This window comes from Dromiciops gliroides, chromosome 4, assembly GCF_019393635.1.
Source record: "Dromiciops gliroides isolate mDroGli1 chromosome 4, mDroGli1.pri, whole genome shotgun sequence".
Classification (NCBI taxonomy): domain Eukaryota; kingdom Metazoa; phylum Chordata; class Mammalia; order Microbiotheria; family Microbiotheriidae; genus Dromiciops; species Dromiciops gliroides.
Genome location: NC_057864.1, coordinates 496,827,854 through 496,845,603, shown reverse-complemented (window position 1 = coordinate 496,845,603; position 17,750 = coordinate 496,827,854). Strand labels below are relative to the sequence as shown.

At 41.2% G+C, this 17,750-nt stretch overlaps 1 pseudogene; it reads left to right on the top strand.

Moving 5' to 3' along the window:
- Positions 1–17,750, top strand: part of LOC122754386 — a 52,736-nt pseudogene that overhangs the window by 5,501 nt on the left and 29,485 nt on the right.

Here is a 17,750-nt window from a genome sequence, read left to right as displayed (position 1 = left end):
CAACTTCCTGGCCTCTCTCCACCATCTTGGCATGCAGAGTAGCTTCTACTTCTGCCTTGGTTGTGATTGTTGAATCACAGCTCTTTGGGAATCTTCCCTTGAGTTCTCATACAGCATGCAAGAGAAAAAAAAACTCCCTCACCTTGCTGAGATAGTGCTCCAGAACCAATGGGCCCTGGATGCTGCTATGTTCACAGAGCAAGGTGAAGTCTGTACTTCTCTAAGTAAGGAGTGTTGTTTTTCTGTAAACCCATCCCAGCAAAATTCCTGCCTGTGTGAGCAGGCCTTTAGGTTAAAGACACAGGGCACAAAGGCCTATGACTTGCTCTTCTCTCCTCCCTGAAGCACTTGGAAGGACCATTCACACTCTCACGTTTGGTGCCATCATCCTCCTGTTCCTCATTCTCCTTGTCTTTCTTGCTGTCCATGGAGGCACCCTACTGGCATTGGAATTACTAAATGGTGTTCCTGTAAAGGTTAGGTTCCAAACAGAAGCTCCTGGTTTTAGGAACAAAATGTTCTTCCACTGAACTCCAAACTGAACCCAGGTAGCCAGCTGATAGAAGTCCCTACCTGGTGACTTCTTTCCCCAGGACAGTAAGTCCGTGTCTTGTGGGGACCTCTGGGTGTCCTCATCCTTGCCAAACCCTATTTTGGAATCCTGTCATCTTATCATGGTGCTTCTGTATTTCCTCCATACTTGTTATAACTGAAATTGTCCAAACTGCTTTTGCTTCTGGGTTGAATTTGTATCATACTATTGATAGTGATAACATTCTGTAACCAGTGGACAAAGAGCCTTACATACCCTCAGAAAGAGGGAGCCCCTGAGCTCCCTTCTTTGGAAGGGTCTCCAGCAGGATCATGTTATATTTCTTCTTGGGACAAAATAAATTGGTATTGTGTTTTTCCTGTCTGACTCTGATCTGGTTTATACTGTAGGAGACATTATGTTCTCTGATCTGGTTTTGTTCTGTGGCAGACATGTCTCTGTTTATTATTATTAATTTTTGTAGGAGATATTATAAAATTAATTTCTCTGATCTGTTTATTATTTTTATAGGAGACCAGCAGAAAAAAACTATATTTAATTTTCAACACTACTATTGATGAAGTCTTGGGTTATCTGTTAACCCCTTTTAGTATCCTCCATGAAGAGAAGGCTGTTATGAATAGAGTCTTGTGACATCCTGCTGTGGGGACCAATTTTTAATTGGGGAGTGTTAGCTTAGGGGCTTGCCACAATATTGGGGCAAGGAAGGAGACCAGCAGCCTCCCTCAAAACAGAGCAGGATTTATTTAACAAGAACAAACTTAAAAAAAAAAAAAACCACAAACAGGATCAGTAGGATCAAGGGAAAGGAAATAAAATAGGGAAAGGGAAATTATACAACCTGAAACCACCACTCAGGAATCAGCTGAGAATACACAGCAGTGTTTTCCAGTGCCTTCCAGCTTCCAGTTAGAATGCCAAAAAAACTCCCTTCTTCCCAGCACACCCCACATAGCCCCATGACAATTGGCTGGCTGCTATGACAGTCACATGACTGCCCTCACTAGGGTTCCAATCATTATAATTTTGCCAGGCCCATGTAGGCATCAGGGAGTGGTGATGATGTGAGGTGCCAGCGCCATGGCAACAGCTACAACCAGTGGGTGGAGCACGTTTGCAGAGCCCCAGGCCAGTGAACAGCTGAGGTTTTTCTTTCAAATTCTAGCCAAAAGATGGGGTCATAAAAACCTCAAATAACAATTAATTCTTTACACTGCCTTCAAGGAGAATGTTTCTTTTGTGGGACATTACAATACATGAAAAAGAGGAAGAGAAGACAGAATAGATAGAAAAGGGTTATATGCCAAGATCATATTGTAATGGAGAAATTGGTTAGGTAGATTCTTTCAATATCTATTTGGCAGTCTGGCTCTAATATTTCAGGGGAGTTTTCCTCAATAATTTCTTGAAAGATATTGTCCAGGCTTTTGTTTTGGTCATATCTTTCAAATAGTCCAGTAATTCTTATATTATCTTTCCTGCATCTATTCTCTAGATCACTAATTTTTTCAATGAGAAATTTTACATTTTCCTCTAATATTTTGCTTTTCTGATTTTGTTTTACTGCATCTTGGTGTCTTATAGAGTCAGTAATTTCCATTTGTTCAATTTTTTTTTTTTTTAGTGAGGCAATTGGGGTCAAGTGACTTGCCCAGGGTCACACAGCTAGTAAGTGTTAAGTGTCCGAGGCTGGATTTGAACTCAGATCCTTCTCAATCCAGAGCCAGTGCTCTATCCACTGCACCACCTAGCTGCCCCCTTCAATTTTAATTTTTAAAGAATTATTCTTGGGGGGCAGCTAGGTGGCACAGTGGATAATGCACTGGCCCTGGATTCAGGAGGACCTGAGTTCAAATACGGCCTCAGACACTTGACACTTCATTTACTTTTTCTAATTACTTTTCCATTTGGCCAAATCTGTTCCTTAGGGAATTATTTTCTTCAGTAATTTTTTTGTATTTTTTTTTTTTTTTGGTGAGGCAATTGGGGTTAAGTGACTTGCCCAGAGTCACACAGCTAGTAAGAATCAAGTGTCTGAGGCTGGATTTGAACTCAGGTCCTCCTGAATCCAGGGCCGGTACTCTATCCACTGTTCATACAAGTCTTTCCAGGCCTTTCTGTCTTGTCATAATTTTTGCTCTTAAACTGAACTGTCAAACTCATGTTAATAAAACTGAGAACATCCTGTACTAATGAGTCAGGAAACCAAAAGTTAATCAATCTGGATCTGACCTCAAACTTTGGATGAACAAGGTCTGTTACCAGTGAGCAAAGAAAGTTTAAATATTTCACTCAAAACAATTTTGAACTCTTTGTTTGGAAGGAGTATCCACATGTACATGCCTACTCGATAATGGGACAACAAACTGGTGCTATGCAACTGCTCTTTGTGTATTTCACACTGTTTTCTTTAGGGGAGAGTAATGAAAAAAAATTTTGACACTGTGAGAAAACAATTATGAATAATGGGTTTTGGGGGAACCCAGGGACCCCTGTGCCCCACACTCAGGAACTCTGGCTGGTTTTTCAGAGCCAGCCCAAAGGTGCATTAAAGACCAGACTTATTCGGTAAAGTAGTGTAAAGTTGGTATCTAGCTATACTGTCTAAAAATCTAATGAGCTGGCCCCAATAAATTAGAAGCTTTAGCAAGAGTTTTAGACATTTATTAAGGAGAATAAGAATTTGGTGAAGAGAGAGAACGAGGCCTAGATGCCTATATCTATCTATCTCAGGGAGCCAGCATCTTTGCTCCACCCTCCACGAGAGTCCTGACAAAAGAGAGAGAACCACCCCTTCTTCCCACAAGCCTCCTGTAAAAACTGGAAACATCCTGTCCCCACACACAACTCCAAGCTAATTGGCTGATAGCTTTGATAGACAATATGTACCCAGGAACAAACATCACTTCCTGATGCCAACGAATTGACCTTCCAAGCCACATGGCTTGCCCTCAGACGCCTTCTCCTCGTGGCAGAGCTATCCTACGATAACTCTCCAGAAGGTAGCATCACTCCAATTGTCACAGTAGTGTTAAGGGGCTAAAATTCTAGCTAAACTGTCTAAAATATCTAATGAGTGATCGCCAATAAATTATAAGCTTTAGCAAGAGTTAGACTTTTAAGCATTTATTAAGGAGAATAAGAATTTGGTAAAGAGAGAGAAAGGCCTAGATTCCTATCTATTAAAGGGAGAGCACATTTCTAGCTCCGCTCTCCACCGGAGTCCAGAGGAAAGAGCGTGAGACTGAGCGCCAGTCTCTTCCTTCCTCCTCCCACTAGCCTGCGTCACTTCCTTTTTTAAAGAAAAGACTCCTGGTCTTGCCCTCAAAGACCTTCGCTTCATGGGTGGAACTCTTCTATAGTAAGTCTCCAGCAGGTGGTGTCATTCCAATCGTTACAGTAGAGACAATAGAAACTGCACCTATCTGAAAGGCTTTCCCCTCAGAGGGTTTGTCTTTGCACTAGGTCCTGATGTCAGCATAGGACAGCTCATTTTAATATGGACCACCCTCAGGTCATGTCAACCAATGGAGTTGAAGGATACTGACCAGTTAGCTTAGATTAATGTGTGGTGACCCCCCTTTACCTGAAGGAAGATAGAAATCCTTGGAGACAGGAGGGCTGCTCTCTTTACTCTCTTACCCTGGGCTCACTCTCCGCAGCCCCTCTTCCTGGGTCTCTATGCTGGGTATATCCTAGTGGGGAAGTTTTTCAGATATATGGTCAAATTAATCATACATGCTTGCTGCCGAAACTGCAGCAATAACCTCTAATTTATAAGTAGCAATGTATTAGAAACCTCAGCCAAGTTAATAATATAATCTGGGCAGAAAAGGGCTAGTGCCCCCAGTATTTCACATGACACAACACCTAAGATGTAACATCCAGTAACTCTTCTTCCCTTGGCTGGTAGCTGTCTCATATCAGCCAAGGCAGTCCAGATTCTGAGGGATATCTCTAGATTCCTTTTCATGTTTTCATCCAGGTAAAACTGTATTCTAACTTCTCAGGACACAGAACTTTTCTTTAATGCTGTTCTCTCTTAAATTATCACATAAAAATGTCACCCCTGGACTTTGCTGTACTTGCTAGCTTCTCACCAACTCTTTGCACTGTTTTTTTTAGAACATGTGACTTGTATCAGTTCTAATGAGGAAGAAATTTCCCATCACCTTCTCCTTCATTCTCCTCCACAGAACCATCTACCTCACAAATAAAACTCAAACTTACTTTCTGATTCCAAAGGGACACACATTCCATAGAAAGACATTTTCCAGCCTTATTACAGTTGGTTATATCAAATGCTTCCCTCAAAATTCAGTCAGGCTGGGGCAGCTAGGTGGTACAGGGGATAGATCACCAGCCCTGGATGCAAGAGGACCTGAGTTCAAATCCAGCCTCAGACACTTAACACTTACTAGCTGTGTAACCCTGGGCAAGGCACTTAACCCCAGTTGCCTCACCAAAAAAAAAAAAAAAAATCAATCAGGCTCTTACTGACTGTGGCTTCAAGAGCTGACTCTGACCACCATTAAGGCTACAACCTTTGGGCAAATCCCTTACCTGTGCTTCAATTCCCTCCTATAAATTGATGAGAGTTGGACTATTTAATTCTGAAGCATCTTTCATCTCTACATCCTATGACTTTTGGTGGTTTAGGAGTTAATAACATTCAAGGATGTGGCTGTGGACTTCACCCAGGAGGAATGGGGCCTCTTGGACCATCCTCAGAAGGATTTGTACAAGGAGATCATGCTGGAGAATGCCTGGAACCTGCTCTCCCTGGGTAAGGACACTTCCCCTGGTAACTCTGAGTCTGCAATTCAAGGGAACATCTTCATTCCCCAGTGTGCAAAGTTGGGAGCATTCATGAACTTCTGAAAGGGGAAAAATGCTGGTCCCCTGGGTCCAACACACAGGGCCCTCCTGCTGTTTGGGTTTTTCTGCAAAATGTCTTTGCATTGTGTGATAGGAACCTCAGGGTCTCCTTTGTTGGCCCTGAAGCTGTCTCTTACCAACTCTGGCTAGTGTCAGGTCTCCTTTGTTGGCCCTGAAGCTGTCTCTTACCAACTCTGGCTAGTGTCAGATCAAATATCCAGTCAGTATAGAAGAATCTTAGATGTGGGACTAATCCCAGGGGTTATTTGGTTGAACCTCTACCTGGACATGAATTTTGTCTGCCAAATCTCTGAAAACTGCCCAGGCAGCTTTTCCTTGCCACCCCTTTCTCTGTGGAACAGGTCTAGTATGGGGAGTACTCTTCTTTTTAACCTCCATCAATCTGTAGCCCAAAGCACTAGTTGTCCCAAGTATAGCAAGTTTGTCCTTAATCTTCCTTCCTGTTGCCCTCAAATGCCAGCTCAGATGGTGGGAGAGGAAGGTAATGGAATAAGCATTTATTTTCACCTACGATTTGCCAGGTGCTGTGCCTGTGCCACGTGCAGAATTGTAATGGCAGAATTGTTTTAAGAATGACTTTGAGGGGGGGCAGCTAGGTGGCGCAGTGGATAAAGTACCGGCCCTGGATTCAGGAGTACCTGAGTTCAAATCCGGCCTCAGACACTTGACACTTACTAGCTGTGTGACCCTGGGCAAGTCACTTAACCCCCATTGCCCCGCAAAAAAAAAAAAAAAAAAAGAATGACTTTGAGGAGGCAGCTAGGTGGTGCAGTGGATAGAACACTGGCCCTGGATTCAGGAGGACCTGAGTTCAAATCCCACTTGACACTTACTAGCTGTGTGACCCTGGGCAAGTCACTTGACCCTCATTGCCCTGCAGAAAAACAAAAACCAATGGATACTCAAAATAAATAAATAATGAATTTATTAAAATACCATTTTAAAAAAAGAATGACTTTCAAAAAATAAATCATTTTGACTATTATAAATAACTCAAGTAATTCTAAAGGGCATGTGAAGAAAGGTACTATGTACATCCAGAGAGAACTGATCAATAGAAATGTGTATGGGATAATTTGACATATATGTGTGTATACATACATATAGATACATATATACTCACACACAAAGATACATATATATAAACACATACCTAACTGTTAGCCATCAATAGGTTGGAGGGTGGGAGGGAAGAAATAACTTTACATTATAATTTTGATGTCTATTTGAAAGGAATAGCAAGTTGTGCATAGTAGATTTACAGTTTCAAGTACAAACATCATTTTTATTATACTATGTTCTGAAAAGTTATTCCATGAATTAATAAAATTTTTTTAAAAGTTATGTCACTTTATCCTCACAATAACGTTTGAAGTTAGGTGATATTATCTCCATTTGAGAGTTGAAGAAAACTGAGGCAAATAGAGGTCAAGTGACTTATCAAGGGACACACAGGCAGTTACTGTTTGAGGCTGGATTGAAATTCAGGCCTTGATGTCTCTAGGCCCAAGACTCTCCCCATTGCACTACCAGCTCCCCTTAACTTCTAGGTCATAGATTTTTTGGGATGAGTCCATCCTTCTATGAAGAAGATGCACCAAGCCCAGATTTTCTTTTCCCAATGTCCCTCTTCATCAGCCTCAAGGCTGCCCTGAGCCAATAACCCTTTTGACGCAGTTTGGGGGTTTGGAGTTTCTTTCAGAATAGAGCTTAATAGGATGGGGGTGAAGGGGCTATTTCTTAGAACAGACTGTCCAGCACATCCTGCTTTGGGTTCCTTGCATTACAAGCACTAATGGGTGAGTACAGACTCACACGTGTGAACATAAAGGGGTGACTCTCCAAATGGACCAGCTCTGGACCCTCTCCCCTTTCCCTAAAGAGAACTGGAATATAAGGTTCTCTCCATCCTCATTGTTAACTGGTTTCCTGGCCCAGGGCTTCCAGTTCCCAGAGAAGATATGATCTCTTATTTTGAGCAAAGGGAAGTACCATGGATGCTGGACCAAGAAGGCCAGAGGCTCTGCTATCCAGGTGAGTGAGGTGAAAGCAGGTATATGAGAACTGTGATGACAGGAGACTGCTAAGGGTTATAGTGGAACACATGCTAGATTTCAGGGCAGGAAGACCTGCTTTGGGATTCTTTTTTAGATACTTATTAGCAGTCACTTCCTGGGCTAATCACTGAGCTTCACTTTCCTGATCTGTAAAAAGAGAGGGTTGGACTCCATGACCTTTTAGCTCCCTATCAGTGCTCATCTTTGATCCTATAAGAAGTTATTGTTTGAAATTTGAAGGCATAAAATTCTCTTGAAAGTGCAAAAAGGGATGGGGCGGCTAGGTGGCGCAGTGGATAGAGCACCGGCCCTGGAGTCAGGAGTACCTGAGTTCAAATCCGGCCTCAGACACTTAACACTTAATAGCTGTGTGACCCGGGGCAAGTCATTTAGCCCCAATTGCCTCACTAAAAAAAAAAAAAAAAAAGAAAGTGCAAAAAGGGACTAGGCTACCCAAGGTGTGCTCTCCCTTAGAATTTCTTCAAGTCCAAAAAAAAAAAAACTTAAGTGCTTGCTACATGCCAGGCCCTGAGCTAAGCACCCAGGACATAAAGAGATGCAAGGGATATCCCCTGCTCTCCTGGAGATCACAGTCTGGTGGGCAAACAACATGCCTGCAACTATGTAGAAACCCACTATGGACAGGATCATTTGAAGCCAGTCAAGAGAGGGAAGGCCCTAACATTTATGGGGAATGGGAAGTTATTTTATTTATTTTGGGTTTTTTGGCTTTTTCACAATAATTTTTTTTCAGGGGGGACAGAGCAATGAGTGTTAAGTGACTTGCCCAGGGTCACACAGCTAGTAAGTGTCAAATGTCTGAGGGCAAATTTGAACTCAGGTCCCCCTGAATCCAGGGTGGGTGCTTTATTCACTGTCCCACCTAGGTGCCCCTGGAATGGGAAATTACTGTGGAAGGTGGGCTCTAGCTAGGGCTTCAGGAAAGACCAAGTGAGCCTTCTAAGCAACATGGAGAGGGAAGAAAACCTACAGAGATGGGAGGATGAGTGTCCTGTTCACAGAACAGAAAGGAGGCCTGTAGCCCTGAATTATAGCATATACGGGAGGTGGGGAGAAGAGGGGGACAGAATCCTGGAAGAGTAGCAGAGGGGTAGGTGAAGAAGTGCTCACACAGCCCTAAAGAGGATTTGATATTTGATCCTTTTGCTGGGGAGCCACTGGAGGGGGTTGAGTAGGTGGTGGCATGGTCAGCTGAGAGCTTTACGAAGATGAACTTGATGACTGGGAGGGGGTAGGAATGACTGGTTTGGGGGCCATTTGAGGTAACTGGAGCAGCTCTTGCAGTAGTACCTCAGGAGTGAGATGCCTGGGGCCTGAATGAAGAATGTTAGTATTGAACATGGTCAGGTTTCATCAGTGTAAGGACCTGAGAAAGGTGACTACTTAGAGGGGATTAGATATGAGAAAGAGACAGAAACATGGCTGATGCCTGAACATGCACTTAACTACTAGGAGAGACACCAGAATGCAGGGATTGAGGTAGAGGCTAGGGCCTCCTATCAGTCAGGGACCCAATCATTGAATCAGGAAACACTGATTAAACACCTTCTATTCAGGCACTGTGCTAAGCCCGGAATATACAAAGGAAGGCAAGAAATAGTCCCTGCTGTCAAGGAGCTCAGAATCTAGTTTACAAATATGGAGATGGTGTGAGAAGGAATAACAGATATTCAACCCCACTCTTGGCTGATTTAGGGAGAAGAGAGTGGTTTTGATTGTCAATACATCTAATGTAACAGAGAAATAAGGGAGGAGTGAGCGTAAAAACAATTTGAGGAGAACAGAGTTGGGGAGAATAGAGCCAAAATGAAATGAAAGGAGCAGCTAACATGGATGAAGCACTTACTATGTGCCACGTACTTTATAAATATTGGCTCATTTTATCCTCATGAGAAACCTAGGACTTAGGTGCTATTAGTAATGTGCATTTCATCCCACCATTCTGGAGAGCAATTTGGAACTCTGCCCAAGGGGCTATAGAACTGTGCATACCCTTTGGTCCAGCAATACCACTGCTAGGATTCTACTACCCCCCAAAAGAGAAAAAGACCCATTTGTACAAAAACATTGATAGCACCTCTCTTTGTGGTACTCATCAAAGGAATGCCCCTCACTTGGGGAATGACTAACAAGCTGTGGTATATGATGATGATGGACCATTATTGTTCTATAAGAAATGACAAGCAGGATGGTTTCAGAAAGACCTGGAAAGACTTGTATGAGCTGATGTAGAGTGAAATAAGCAGAACCAGGAGAACATTGTGCACAGTGACAGCAATGCTGTTTGATGAAGAACTGTGAATGACAACTATTCTCAGCAAATACAGTGATTCCAGCCCATCCCACAGGACTAATGATGAAGCAGACTATCCACCTCCAGACAAAGAACTGATATTGACTGAACAGGCACGGAAGCGTGCTATTTTTCACTTTTTCATTTTTTTATTCAAGTTTTCTTATATACAAAATGACTAAGATGGTAATACTTTACATAAATTGGACATGTATAACTTATATGTGATTGCTTACCACTTCAGGGAGAGGGGAGGGGAGGGAAGTAAGGAGGGACAAAATTTGGAACTCAGAACTTTAAATGTAATACCCATTTTACAAGTGAAAAAACTGAGGCACACAGAAGTCCTATGACTTATGTAGAGTTACAGGACTAGCAAATTTCTGAAGTGGGTTTGGAATTTAGGTCTTATGTCCACTGAATCACCAACGAAATTCTGCGTTTTAAACAGAATACTGTGAAAATGCTCATACATATATGAAGTGAAAAATGGAAGGAAGCTTGGACAAATGCTCTTGCTGAGTGATGGAAATTCATTTTTTTAGCTTTCTAGCCAGTAAAAATTAGTTGCTACTTACTATTAAAAATATTTCATTTTCTAGTAGCTCATAACAAGTAGTGTATTAAATGATAAATGGACTTGAAATTCAGTTGCACATATTACTGGTTTTTTAAAACAATGGGGTTTTTATTTTATTTTTAATTTATTTGTCTAATTATATGTAAGAATATTTTTTGAGTTCCAAATTTTCCTCCTACCCTGCCTTCCCTCACCCCTCCCGAGGCCAGCAAAAAATATGATATAGGTTATAATTTACAATGATGTTAAACATACATCCACAATACTTGACACTTACTAGCTGTGTGAGCCTCAGCAAGTCACTTAACCCTCATTGCCCTGCCCAAGAAACAAACAAAATATGTATCCACATTAGTCATGTTGTATGAGAAGAATCAGAACAAAACGGGGAAAATATGCAAGAAAGAATAAGCAAGAACGATACCAAAAAGGCAAGAACCAGACTGAAAAGAGCCCACTTCAGTCTGCAATCAGACTCCACATTTCTTTTTCGGAATGTGGAGAGCATTTTTCAACCTGTCTTTTGGCATTGTCTTAGATCATCTTATTGTGGAGAAGGGTTAAGTCTTTCACAGTTGACCATCACACAATATTGTTGATACTGTACAATGTTCTCTTGGCTCTGCTCATTTTACTCAGCATCAGTTCCTGTAAGTCTTTTTCTACCACTGGAAAACTGCCTACATTCTCACCAAAACTGTTGAACAGCTAAGCCATGTTGATAGCCATTTCTTTGAGAAGATGCCAGATAGAAGGATGTAAGTAGAGAATGGGTTCAGATCAGAAAACCTTGGATCAGCAATGAGGACGATTTAACATCACCTTTGGTAGAATGGTTGTGTTGGTCCATGATGGTTTTACGGGAGCCTCTACACTATAAGTTTGGCTACCATAATTTCCAATGAGCTAGTTATCTCCAATGCAAGAATGCAAACTCAAGTGATATCTTGATCTTATGATTACAGGTTTGATTAAATCATTGCATGATCCCCAAAGCAATATATACCTGGCCATGACAGTTGGAAATCTGCAGAAAGAATCCTGTTATGGTTGAAACATGCATATGCTTATTGTCCCAGAGCAGAGGCATTTAAAGGTAGCCAAATTGAGCAATTATTTACTGCTTGAGGTGCCATTGACAATTTTTAGCTCAGTCCTTTGGACTGTTGTCTCAGTCCTTCAAGGGCATTGTCCCTAAAAATTCTAAGTCCCAGAGTCAGACTAAGAAATGAAGAAACAAAATCTCCAAGCCATAGAAATAGGTTTATTGAGAGAGGGCCTGTCTTACAATAAAGCCAGTCTCAGGCGGTTCTAGGACCTGAATGACCCAGAATCTCAGGATTCAAGGGTATTAAAAGCTAGTAGTCGGGGCAGCTAGGTGGCACAGTAGATAGAGCACTGGCCCTGGAGTCAGGAGGACCTGAGTTCAAATCCAGCCTCAGACACTTGACACTAGCTGTGTGACCCTGGGCAAGTCACTTAACCCCCATTGCCCTGCAAAAAAAAAAATTTTAATAAACAAATTTTTTAAAAAATAAAGCCAGTAGTCTCCTACCATACAGTCCATTCGAAAAATTCCAGTGGTTCACGCGCATAAGTTCACATGGTACATGTATGTGAGAGAAATTCAACAGATGTTCCTAGGGCCAGAAATTTGCAGTATATTGCATATGTTGTAGATCTTCATGTTCCTAGCACACCCTGGAAGTTCTAGCCTAATATAGGTTTTTGCCACAGCTTTAGTTCCATTTGGAACAGTTCTTGTCCCATTCATTCTTTCTCTAATGCTCAGGAGGTGCCATTTTTAGTGTTTGATCTTTAAGCTGACTGTAGATGCCTAACCACAATTGGAATGGAGAGGTTGGTTCCAGTTATCCACACGAGTTTACGATATTGCATGTACGTCAGTTCTACCAATATCTGTCTCACTTACTCTATTATCATTAACCACTAAAGAATATCAAAACATTTAAAATCACAATACTTAGCCCATATACTGATTATGACCATAGTTAAATTACTTATATCTAAGGGGTGGGAAAAATCTCACTCATAGTATGAACCACTAAATGCAAAGGGATACAAGAAGACCAATAGTGAAGCATCCTTTCCACTTCCTTACCTAAGGATAATGAACTCAAATTCCCATATGAGATACATTTTTTTAGATTGTGTTTATTTCAAGGATTTTGATTTTATTTTATTGAGCAGAGGCATTTAAAGATAGTTTTTTAAAAACCAATTAAGTAAGGACCTTCCCAAAAAAAGTGACAGGCCAGAATAAAATCTCTTATGCTTCAGGTAAATACAAAAATAAGTGTTGATCTTCTTCATGTGATTTCAAATCCTACAACAGAAGATTGAGAGTTATCACCAGGGAAATGACATTATGTTTACATGTAGGATAGATCATGAAATAATTTGCATATTTAGTAATTGTGCACCAAATGGCACGATATCTATGAAGAAAGGATTGAAGGTGCAAACAATGAAAGGGAAAGAGAAATGGAAAGATTGAAAGTGTAAGCAGTCTGTCCAGTACTGTGGGCAAAGCATTCCCAGTCATAGGGTTTATATTCTATTCTCAGCTGCTGGGATTTGGGTTAAGTTAAGGTTAACCATTCTGAGTCCATGGCCTGAGTTGTGAATGGAATGAGAACTCCAGCCCTACATGTGTCACAAGTTTGTTGTGAGGATCCAGTGTGATTGTGGGTGAAGTTCTTTGTAAATTAAATCTTCTCTAGGATATGAGCTAATGACATTTAAAAATCATCAGGTCTGCCCATGTAAGTTTGGAGATTTTTTTTTCTTTTCCTGGGGATATAGAATGTAAATGAGTTTCTGTTCTGCCAGTTGAGGGAAAGGTATATAAATTTATATGTGTGTGTGTGTGTGTATAGTGTCAGTGTATATTTGTTTTGTCCTTTGTTTCTTTCAGAAGGAGAGCTCAGACTTGAAATGAATGAAAGTTGTTCAGAAGAAAGCCTTCCTGTGGAAGAAACTCACAAGCAAAGTTTCAAGAATGATGGTCCCTGTGACCTCCCTTGGAGAGAATTATGTGCTACAAATCAGAAATATGTTCTGCACACTGGAGAAAAAGCTTTTAAATGTAATCAGTGTGGAAAGAGTTTCACATGGAGGTCCCGTCTTGTTAACCATCAGAGACTCCATACTGGAGAGAAACCATTTGAATGTAACCAATGTGGGAAAACTTTTAGACGGAACTCCAATCTTGCTGCCCACCAGAGACTCCATACTGGAGAGAAACCTTATGAATGTAATCAGTGTGGAAAGGCTTTTGTAGAGAAGTGTAGGCTTAATTTACATCAGAGAATCCACATTGGAGAGAAACCTTATGAATGTAATCAATGTGGAAAGTCTTTTACACTGAAGTCTACTCTTGATGTGCATCAGAGAAGCCACAGTGGGGAGACACCTTATGGATGTAATCAATGTGGAAAGTCTTTCAGATACAGTTCCTATCTTGCTGCCCACCAAAGAATCCACACTGGAGAGAAACCTTATGAATGTAATCAGTGTGGGAAGAATTTCACATGTAGGTCCCGTCTTGTTAACCATCAGAGACTCCATACTGGAGAGAAACCATTTGAATGTAATCAGTGTGGGAAGACCTTTAGCAGAAGCTCCAATCTTGCTGCCCATCAGAGACTCCATACTGGAGTGAAACCTTATGAATGTAATCAGTGTGGAAAGGCTTTTACTGAGAGGTCTGGTCTTAATGTGCATCAGAGAATCCACAGTGGAGAGAAACCTTATGAATGTGATCAATGTGGAAAGGCTTTTACACAGAAGTCTACTCTTAATGTGCATCAGAGAAGCCACAGTGGGGAGAAACCTTATGGATGTAATCAATGTGGAAAGTCTTTTAAATCCATCTACACTCTTGCTGCCCATCAGAGAATCCACACTGGAGAGAAACCTTATGAATATTCAGTGTGGGAAGATTTTTACAGTAAGCTCTAGTCTTGCTGCCCACCAGAGACTCCATACTGGAGAGAAACATTATGAATGGAATCATTGTGGAAAAGCTTTTGCTCAGAGGTCTGGTCTTAATGTGCGTCAGAGAAGCCACACTGTAGAGAAACATTATGAATGTAATCAATGTGAAAAGTCTTTTACATAGAGGTCTATACTTAAGTTACATCAGAGAATCCACATTGGAGAGAAACCATATGAATGTAATCAATGTGGGAAGGCCTTTAGCAGGAGCTCCCATCTGATGCTGCCCATCAGAGACTCCATACTGGAGAGAAACCTTAAGAATGTAATCAGTGTGGAAAGGCTTTTGTAAAGAGGTCTAGCCTTAATTTACATCAGGGAATCCACACTGGAGAGAAGCCATATGAATGTAGTCAGTGTGGGAAGACTTTTAGCAGGAACTCCAGTCTTGCTGTCCATCAGAGACTCCATAGTGGAGAGAAACCTTATGAATGTAATCAATGTGGAAAGTCTTTAAAATCCATCTACAGTCTTGCTGCCCATCAGAGAATCCACACTGGAGAGAATCCTTGTGAATGTAATTCATGTGGAAAGGCTTTTACACAGAGACACTCTTTCTCTATACTAGAGAATTCAAGAGCAATTATGGCCAAAGAATTATTAAACAGCCTAACCCTTTGACCCAGCAATATCACTACCAGGTCTATTTCCAAACATGATTTAGCACTGAGTACTTCAGAAATCTTGAAGAGCTTGAGACATAATAAAAATGTCATATTTTAAATGTGTAATCATGACCAAAAAGGAAAATAATAAATGTTGGAGAAGCTGTAGAAAAATTGGAACACTAATGCATTGTTGGTGGAGTTGTAAACTGATACAACCATTCTGGAGAGCAATTTGGAGCTAAGCCCAAAGGGCTATTGGACTGTCCATGCCCTTTGACCCAGAATTAACACTAAAAGGTCTGTATCCCAAAGAGATCATAGCAAAGGGGAAAGGACCCACATGTACAAAAGTATTGATAGCAGCTCTCTTTTTGTTGGCAAAGAATTGGATATAGAGTGAATGCCTATCAATTGGGGAATGGCTGAACAAGTTGTCGTATAAGAATGTACTGGAATAATATCGTGTGGTGATCAACTGTGATAGACTTGGCTCCTCTTAGTAATTCAGTGATCCACAACAATTCCAATAAATTCATGATGGAAAATGTTCTCCACATCCAGAAAAAAGAACTATGGATTCTGAATGCAGATTGAACCACACTGTTTCTACTTTTTGGTGGTTTTTTTCCCCCTATTTTGAGGTTTTACCCTTTGTTCTGATTCTTCTTTTACAACATTAGTAATGCAGAAATATGTTTAATGTGACTGTACATATATAACCTGTAACAGATTGCTTTCTGTCTTGGGGACGGGGGGAGAAAAATTTGGAAATTTGTTCTCATGAGAACAAATGTTGAAAACTATTTTGCATGTAACTGGAAAATAATAAAATAAAATACTTTTATGATTATATATTGCCAGGAGTCTTCATTTTGGAATGTCTTTCAGGAGTTGAATAGTGTGAATAGTGTGAATAGTGGATTCTTTCAATTTCCATTTTACTTTCTGGTTCTGGAATATCAGGGCAATTTTCCCAGACAGTGTCTTGGAAGATGATGTCTAGGTTCTTTGTTTTTTTTTTTTTTTTTTAAGTGAGGCAGTTGGGGTTAAGTGACTTGCTCAGGGTCACACAGCTAGTAAGTGTTAAGTGTCTGAGACCGGATTTGAACTCCTGACTCCAGGGCCGGTGCTCTATCCACTGCGCCACCTAGCCGCCCCTCTAGGTTCTTTTTTTATCATGGCTTTCTTTTTTTTCTTTTCTTTCTTTCTTTTTTTTTGGGGGGGGCGGGGGGAGGCAATTAGGGTTAAGTGTCTGAATCTGGATTTGAACTCAGGTCCTCCTGAATCCAGGGCCGGTGCCCTATCCACTGCACCACCTAGCTGCCCCCAGGAATTTTCAAAATTACTTTCCTGGATATTTTCCAGGTCAGTTTTTTTTTTTTCCTCAGTGAGTTATTTCATATTGCCTTCTGTTTTTCCATTCTTTGGTTTTCTTTCTTGTTTCTTGATTTCTCAAAAAGTCATTAGCTTCCATTTGCTCAATCCTAACTTTTAAGGAGTCATTTTCTTCAGAGAGCTTTTGCACCTCCTTTTCCATTTGCCCACTTTGGCTTTTCAAGGTATTCTTTTCCTCATTGGCTTTTTGTATCTCTTTTACCATTTGGCCTAGCCTCTTTTTAAAGGTGTTATTTTCTTCAGTAATTTTTTGGGTCTCCTTTACCAAGCTGTTGACTTTTTTTCATGACTTTCTTGCATCACTCTCATTCCTCTTTCCATCTTTTCCTCTTATGTCTCTTACTTTATTTTCAAAATCATTTGTGAGCCCTTCTATGGCCTGAGACCAATTCATAGTTTTTGGAAGCTTTGCATGTAGGAGCTTTGACTTTGTTATCTTCTTCTGAGGGTATATTTTGATCTTCCTTGTCACCATAGAAACTTTCTATGGTCAGAATGTTTTTCTCTTTGCTCATTTTCCCAACCTCTTTCTTGACTTTTCACTCTTTGTTAAAGTGGGGGACTACTTCCAGGGTGGAGGGAGTAGTGTCCCAAGCTTCAGGGGGCTTGTTTTTGCAGCTGTTTTCAGGGATACTTCTAGGGATTTGTAAATTTTCAGTTCTTCCAAGGTAGCATGATTTAAGGAGAGGTATGTTTACTACTCTCCTGGCCTGTGCTCTGGTCTGCAAGCAGCCACAGGCCTGCTTTTGTGTCCTGGAACTATGAACAAAGTTTCACTCCACTGTGGCCACAGTGTGCTTCTGCTCCTCCCTGGCCTGGGACTGCCACCCAAGACTTGGACCAGGATGGAAGTAGGGGCACAACAAGTGTCCTGCCTCAGTGCTAGCAAAGAAATCCCTGTCATTTCCTTCTGGCCAATTGTTTAACCCCCTAACAATCTGTGGGCTAAGCTGCTGCTGCTGCTGCTGCTGCTGCTGCTTCAAAAGCTCCTGAGGCCTACTCCAGGTTTACTGGGGCAGGACTGCATTCCACTCTCATCCCAGTACCACAGACCTTTCCTGCCAACCTTCTAAGTTGTCTTTGGCTGGAAAATTACTTCACCCTGCCTTTTTCTGGGTTCTGCTGCTCCAGGAATTGTCTTGTGACATTATTTGAAGGTCTTTGCAGGAGTCTTGGGGAGAGCTCAGGCAAGTCACTGTCTTTCCTCTCCCATCTTGGCTCTGTCCTGCCACTACTTTCTTCCTCACTTTTCTATATCATCACATCAGTTATCAGATCTTGTCACTTCGACCTCAGTAACATCTCAGGCATTTAATCCTTTTTC